We start from the raw sequence: 8,412 nt of genomic DNA, 5'->3' as shown, positions 1-8,412 counted from the left end.
CTTTTCTTTCTCTTTCCTCCATTCACCGGTTTCTCCACGCCTGTCTGAGATGGCCATGCACGACTGGAGGAAAGGACGCTAGCATAACCGGAGGAGTAGATCTAGACGGCGCGGAAGCCGAAGACTAAGGCTGGTAGTGGTGGAAGCACTGGTTGCAAGGAGATTTGTGGCGGTGAATCGTGGAACCGTGGACAGCCGGCAGTGCCACGGCTGCTTCTGGAGTGACTTGCTGGCAGTGGAAGGTGTCGTTCGGCAGTTACAATGGCTATGGAAGGCGTCGTTTGGGAGTGGGATGACGCCGGAGAAGGCCAGACGATGGCGCGGCTCTGTCGGATGGAAGGTAGGTTGAATTGGCTGTTGCTGACTGGTGGTGGGCTTTGTTGTGGTTGTCGGCAAACAGTTGACTTGATCTTGTGATGGCAGGTTGAATCGGACGATTGTTATGGAAAACAATCGGATTGACAGACAGAAACATGCTTGAGGAAAAGAAATATGAGATAAATTGAACAGCAAAACATAAGAAAAATAATTTGAGCCCACAAAGAAAGTGGCTTTGATACCATGTTGAAATAATGATGATGTGGAAATAATAGCGGAAGCAAGAGAGGGAATGAACACAAAGAACTTACGGGTGGTTCGGTGTTAGACACCTACGTCCACCACTCGGAATACCCCTAAGGGCTACATTGTGCTCATTAACTTAATTTGTCTACAATACAAAGGTCTCTATTTAGAGGGTAATGTCTAAATACAAGTTTGGTAATCAAATCCCATTGATTTGATTACAATCTCAATATATGATTACAATCAACTCATAAATAGAGAATATTTCAATATCAGCATAATTATGGAATATATGAAAAATATAATATATTTTCCATATATTCTAACATAAGTAATCAACACATCTTAGCATTGTATTTCCCTATCACCTCTAAATAAATTTATATGATAATAGAAATCAGTATCATGTTCATTGGCCATGAACAGGCTCTTACATTTACATTAATGGAAAAATGCTCTCTTAAATTACATCTAGGCAATGACTAATCACATTATAAATGTCAAAGCAATGGCTTAACAATTCACCTGTGATGGAGGTACTGAAGTTCTCTTGGCATATTCTGTTGACGAGTCCGATTCGCAGGTTGAGTTCGCACGGAGAGAGAGAGAGAGAGAGGGAGAGATCATAGATATTGAATGTCCATAACCCGTTGGTCAAGAAGAGCAAAAAAGAGATATATATATATATATATATATATATATATATATATAATATTTTTTCAGGCCTGATATTTATAGGCAGGATCCGTGTCCCACTTTTAACAATCCAGGCCATTCGTTATCCATTGAACATCATGGGGAAAATAAATGGAGAGGGAGGGAGGGAGCTTGGTATTTACACTGTACCGACTCAAGTATATATATCTTTTGGTTTGGTTCTTATGTGAAAAATGGGTAGGTTTAAGTCAAATTGAAATGAGAAAAATTCAATTTTTTTCATTGTTTATTAAATTGACATTTGTGATTAAAAAAATAATTTTCACGTAAAAGAATTTCTTCCCACCATACATAGTTGAAAGGACAAAAGTTTCCTCCAATATGGTGCAAAATCAAAATGCAATCTCCAAACCGATTCAAGAAGCTGTACCAAATCAAAACAAAAGGACAAACATGCAATGGTCAGACAACATTAATTAAGGAATAATCAAACTTAACAAATATCAAATTTAAACAATTTAATTTGGGAAATTAGAGAAATTGATCAAGTCATTCTCTTGCTTTCTATCTACATCAAGTGTAATCTTACGAAGCAAGAACTAATGAACAAGACCATCAAATTCCCCAAATAAATTTTACATTATTCCACATTTCCACCCAACCAAACAAGACCCAAAAATTTGACAACAAACGAGTTAAACGACCCCGTTACATAGTCGAAGAGGTCACAGAGGCAAGAGCGACCTCCTCGTCATCGAAGCTCCAGAGATCAGCCACCATATTTTCCTGAGCAGCGTTGGGCGGTGGTGGTGGCGACTGGCCATCGTAGCACGGAATCTGATAGAACTTCATGAAGTTCTCGTACACCATCAACTCCTCAGAGAGCTTCTGCACCTCGTTCTCTTCCTCAACAAAAATAATTGGTAATTTATATCCTCAACCAAAACTATTAGTTGAGGATACAAAGTAGTGTCTGCATTTTAGAGCACATTGTTTATTAACTGGCTAAAATCTGCAACAGAATGAATGGTACAAACATAAAAACAGAAAACTACACATAGCCCCAAGTAATCAAGAAAAACGAATAAATAAATAAGAACTATAATCTGCAAGTAATAAATCTTTATTTTTCCTTGGTAGTGAACAAAAACTCCAAGCAAGCAATTATTCATATAGCTTGGGAAAAAACCTTTTGCATGTTTGAACACCCGAACAATGTTGTGAGTTTTAGCATCCCAAACTCGTATAATACCATCCTCCGATCCAGAAATTAATAGATTTCCACTTGCACAATATGCTAAGCAAGTAACAACCTTGCTTTACAAAAATCAAAGAATGAATTTGTGAATTAAGAGATCATATAAGCTGATACTACCAGAACACAAAGTTTACTGTCACAATTTAATGAGAGGTTGCTGTCTTATGTAAAACGTGCAACAATCTTCCACTAATATACTTTGATTAATGGAATAGAAAATATCCAATTTGATGATAAATAAATTAGGACAGTTGAAAACCACCAAAACTGCCAGCTTTCTCGGCATCAAACCAAACAAAAACACATCAAAGACAAGGAAGCCGAGAAAACAAAACCAGAACCCTAATCAGAAGCAAAAAAAATCAATAATAAAAAGATTTAACAGGGGGATTTGATTAATGGATTATTTTTTATCAAAATAATCAAAAATGCAAGTAACAACCTTGCTTTACAAAAATCAAAGAATGAATTTGTGAATTAAGAGATCATATAAGCTGATACTACCAGAACACAAAGTTTACTGTCACAATTTAATGAGAGGTTGCTGTCTTATGTAAAACGTGCAACAATCTTCCACTAATATACTTTGATTAATGGAATAGAAAATATCCAATTTGATGATAAATAAATTAGGACAGTTGAAAACCACCAAAACTGCCAGCTTTCTCGGCATCGAACCAAACAAAAACACATCAAAGACAAGGAAGCCGAGAAAACAAAACCAAAACCCTAATCAGAAGAAAAAAAAATCAATAATAAAAAGATCTAACAGGGGGATTTGAGTTTATAAGGAAGAAGACACACCAGGATGAGATCGAAGAGGGTGGCCTGGTCGACCTTGACGAACTCGGCGTCGCAGGCCTTGAGGTCGTCGGAGTGAGAGAGACAGGGATGGAACCTTGCGCCGGAGTGAGAGAGACAGGAGCGACGTACGGAAAGCTTCGCCGGTGGCCGAACAACTCGCCTGAGGAGAAAGACGATGAGCGCGGGAGGGGTGCGAGAGACAGAGAGGATTTTTGGATCTGAGGTTGTGGATTTTTGGATCTGAAAGGGGGAGCGAGAGACCGAGAGATGTGAATTTTTTTTAAATTCAAACTTTTATTTATTTTTTTAAAAAATGCCACATAGGAGGGAAGTTTTATTTATTTTTTAAAAAAATGCCACGTAGGAGAGAAGTTGGTTTTAAGTTGGGTTTGTGTTGTGCCTTTAACATTTTCCTTTATTTAATAGCCCACACGACGCCATGTGTTCCACTTACATTAAATAATAAAATATTTATTAACTTAAAAAAAAAAAATGAAAATCAAATTTTAAAAAGATAAAATTAATTTTGAAAAAAATTGGGGTGGCCGGCCACCGGTTTCGGCCATCCCATGGCCCTTGGCGAACCACCCCCAAGGGCAAAAAAATTTTAATCTCTTTTTTATTTGGCCCTTGAGGGTGGCCGAACCACCCCCAAGGGCCATGGGTTGGATCGGCCACCCCTAAGGTTCAAACCCATTATTATATTAAAATAGGTTTAGGCCTTATATATGGGTGGCCGATCTACCCTCAAGAGCCACGGTGTGGCTTCGACCACCCCCAACAAAGCCACCCCTAGACTCAACTGGGGTGGCCGGCCACCCTAGTTTTTTTCCAAATTTGATTTTAATTTTTTATTATTTTAATTTTAATTTTCTTTTTAAAAGTTAATTAATATTTTACTGTTTAATTTAAGTGGGACATGTGACATCGTGTGGGCTATTGGATAAAAATGGACGATCATGATTGAAAATTTGAGAATCTCCAATTTTCCCAATAATGGGAGGGGATCTTGATCCAGAACGGCCTGGAACATGCCACATGTTTTATAAAATATTGGATTCCAAAATTTGAACCCAAGGTTTCGAACAAAAATCACTCTCCTCTCAGTTCTCGTTCTTCTTTAGTCAGTTCTCGTTCTTCCGCTCTTTCTCCATTATCTTCATAGCAGACACCATGCTGGCATAGGTAAGCTTTTCTCTCTTTTATTTATTTTTGGTTTATGGGTCTGGATTTTTCGCCAACTATTTTTCTTGTTGCAGAACATCCAATTTTCTCCCTCGGTACTTTATATATTCAAAAGCATCAAGTTTGGCAAAGAAATCTGAGTTCTTCGTAGAGATAAATGTAAAATTGGTCATCGTGGTTGACCTAATTCACAAATCGCTCCTTGTGATATAAAAAAAATTTATAGGTGCTCAGATAGGCCAAAATAACATTTTACTCCCTGAAATCATTTTCCGTTAAATTATTTAATAGAAACCGTTTCATTACCACCTCACACCTAATAAAAATAAGACACGTGCTATTTTTACTTTTGCTTTTAAAAAATAACAAGTAAGCTTTTCCACGTCATTTTGAGGCTCTAGTACATACTCCACGTCAATTTAAATAAACATGATCCCTCTATACCCACACCATTTAAGCTTAATCCCTCTATATCCCCACCTGTGCCGCCGTGAACCACGGCGCATAGACAAGCGACTAGTAGCTAGTGGAGAGGAGAACAGGGTTGGTAAAAGTTTTAAGAAAAAATTTATGAGTATCAAATTTTTTATTAAGAGATGGGTACTAAGATGATGTGAAGCTTATTATGAAGCTTCATTGTGGTATAAGCTTCATAATAAGCTTCACATCAACTTAATACATATCTCTTGAACATGTGAGATGCACATGTTTTTTAATAGTAGAAACAAAGTTGGAATACATGTTACTAAAAACTCATGTGCATTTCACATATTATTAAAAGAAATGACACATGTTATTTTTATAGATTATGTTGAAGGAAATTCCTCTAACTCAATTTGGAGGAAAACTCAATCCCCTAAGCTTTAGGAAAATGAAAACATTCATTTTAGGAATAAAAGCTTTCTATGTGAAAAAACTAGAATTTACCGATAATAAAGATACTTTTCGAATTTAAGGTTTGGTTCTTTTTTATTCATTTCTTCTTCTTCTTTTTTATTTTATTTTATGTATTTTTTAATATTTGGTTTTGTAATCATGTGTTTTGCTTAGGTCACATGCAACCTATGCAACAATGTGTCTCCTCTCCATTGTTCGTACAGGGAAATCAACCGGAAGGTTTGATTAGTAGTTTGCATTTTTTGAACCTTTTTTTTTTTTTTTTTTTTTTTCTTTTTACTTATTTATTTTATGTAGTTTGCATTTCTTTTTTTTTTTTTTTTTAATTTTAGCGCCCAACATGCCATCAAGAACAAAAATGAAAGGTTAAGCCTTCAAAGATTATAGATAGAGAATATCTCGCTACACATGTTACTCTAAGGACTTTTATGGATACTATGCGAGTTGAATGCTAAGGGGTGGGACGCGGGCCACCCCATGGTGTCTAGGGGTGGCCATACGCCACTTCCGGCCATTTCTGGGGGTGGCTCGTTGGCCACCCCCTCCGATCCTTGCCCTCATTTTTTTTTTAATATTAAAATTAATTTATATATTTAATATATTTATTTACTTTTAAATAAGAATGACATGTATCTATTGGTAATGATGTGATACACTAATGGAATCCGTTAACTACTTTGACAGAATTTAATTGATTACAAGAATTAAATTATTATTGTGGCCTATCCCGATAATTTCTGAATTAGTATTATTTTTGTTTTTATATCACATAGATGAATTTTTAATCTAGACAACCACATTAACTGATTTTGCATTTATATATTTTTTAGTTTAAGTCTCTTTTAAATGTTTTTAATTTTTGTATTTACTTTTTATTTTTATAAATAAATTTATAAGTGTTTTTTAATTTTAATATATTTATATTTTTTGTTTTTGCGAGTGGGAACTTAATTTTCCTTTTGATTCCTCAGCTCCCGCTCTAAGACTTAATTTCTCCCTCAATATATATTTTCCCTAACCTCTCCCCGCGCGGCCTGCTAGTCCCCCCTCTCTGCATCAGGATATATATATATATATACCTGATATATATTTTTGATCCCTAGCCTCTCCCCTCTCCCTCAATATATATCGATCCATATCTCTCTCTACAGCGTCAGTTGCCCCTCTCTCAATCTCGATTTTCCTATCTCTCTCTCCGGCGCCCAGTGACCCGCACGGTTGGCCAACCCACCGGCCATCTTCTCTAGTCAAAACCGGCCTGCCTCTCTCTACGTTCCTGTACTAGTGAGTCTCTCTCTGTCTCTGTTTTTCTTTGTATCTGCTGTCTCTTTAAGTTGTCGATTTAGGATTCTAATAGTCAGATTTTTTATGTATTATGATTTTTAGGAGAATTAGAGATTTTAAATTCAGCAAATTTTTCTCTGCTTTTAGGGTGTAGTTGGTTTGTTGAATGCAGCAATCACAATTTTGAAGAATCTCCGTGGTTGTCTTGTAGTGTTATTTCAGATTTAATTCAGTTTTGATTTCACTATGTAGTTCGTTCATAATACCTTCTTTTTTTTTCTTTTTTTTTTTAATTTAATTTTATTGTTTTTTCTTATCCTTTATTAGCATGTTCCTTTGTTTTTCCTCTTCATTGGTAGTGCCAGAATAGTCTGCTTTACTATCCAAAATTTCTCGTCGAGATTGGTGCCATTTTTTGAATTTTAATTGTCTTATCCACCAGATAGATCTTATCTTTGCCATTAAATTTATCTTATCATCAGGAAATTATTAGTCAATCATCTGATTTTCGAAAAAAAATAAGTTTTAAAGTATTTTTCTCATGATAATTAAGGTGCCACTTTCAACTAATAAAAATCTTTTCACACATACTAGCTAGAAATTTGAGATCAAATAATATTTTCATTAGGAGAAAATACTTTGCACGGATGTGTTGAAAGGGTAGAAAAATATATAGCATCATCAATAGTGATCTACTCCATTGAAGTCCCTTTCTACTGCTAAATTTTGACTATTGTATCATTTTGAAATTTGTTTATGGGCACTAGGTAAAACAGTAAAGAAAATTTATTTTAGAGTCAAAACCAAATAAGGCAAATCTAAACTCTTAGCTAATCATCAATCTTGCAATCTAAGGAAAAGGTGTCTCAAATAATAATCAGTAAGAGTAAGACATGCCTCCCAAAAAGTTATCTGCTCCAAAAAATTAAATTCTAAGCATTTCACCATGTAACATAGCAGTTTTCTCAATACAGACATTGAGGATAAAGTTGTATGTGATTAACTTGTATATTTAATTTGTGTATGCATGTGTTTATTTTTTCAAAAACACTATAATATTGTAAGTCTTTATGAGTCGATTAGTTGGTGTGTAACACTTTTCCATATTCTATATAAATATAGGAGAAGATGAGGGCTCTGAGTTCACAAGACATTGCAGTAAGCTCAAGCTTGACACATGGATCAATAAATTGGGCAACTGACGACGCTTATGCCAAGGTCATGGAGAATGCAGAATACACTGGCCGTTTACGAGCAATATATAATTTTTGTGAACTCTTTTAAGAGGTGGTACACTTTGTGTTTATGATATCGTTTTGGTTATTTTATTTCATATGTATGGTACAATTTTTGTTAACTCTTTAAGATGTGGTACACTTTGTGTTTATGACATCATCATTTTGGATTTAGATGTCTTATGAGATATGAGATTGTATATATGGATTAGATATGTATTGTGAGATATATATATATATATATAAGATTGTATGAGATTGATGAATGGAGAAAATATTTATGGATTAATTCAATATTTATGGAGAAAATACGCAATACAATATTGTATTGCGTATTGTATATCAGGAGAATATAAAAAATATATATGGATTGCATGGGAAAATATTTTCTCTATATATTAATTATTGAAGGCGCTTTGCGGCGTGGAAGTGCTCCCATATAGAAATAGGGGCTCTTTACACGCAAGCGCCCCCTTTCTTGCCCACCTGAGCGCTCCATTTTTATAATGAGGGCGCTTCCTAGGCAAG

General features: G+C 35.3%; 1 long non-coding RNA gene across 1 annotated transcript; it reads right to left on the bottom strand.

The window, feature by feature from the left end:
• Positions 1-1,671: 1,671 nt before the first annotated feature.
• LOC132172127 (uncharacterized) lies at positions 1,672-3,563 on the bottom strand. The gene is made up of 3 exons (XR_009439122.1): positions 3,284-3,563; positions 2,411-2,538; positions 1,672-2,194 (listed from the first exon to the last, which is right to left on the bottom strand). It is a non-coding gene; the product is annotated as an uncharacterized LOC132172127 (long non-coding RNA).
• Positions 3,564-8,412: the final 4,849 nt, after the last annotated feature.

Source organism: Corylus avellana, chromosome ca2 (genome assembly GCF_901000735.1).
Source record: "Corylus avellana chromosome ca2, CavTom2PMs-1.0".
NCBI classification, from domain to species: domain Eukaryota; kingdom Viridiplantae; phylum Streptophyta; class Magnoliopsida; order Fagales; family Betulaceae; genus Corylus; species Corylus avellana.
The sequence above is the reverse complement of the archived record's forward strand: the minus strand, read 5'-3'. Positions and strand labels throughout refer to the sequence as shown.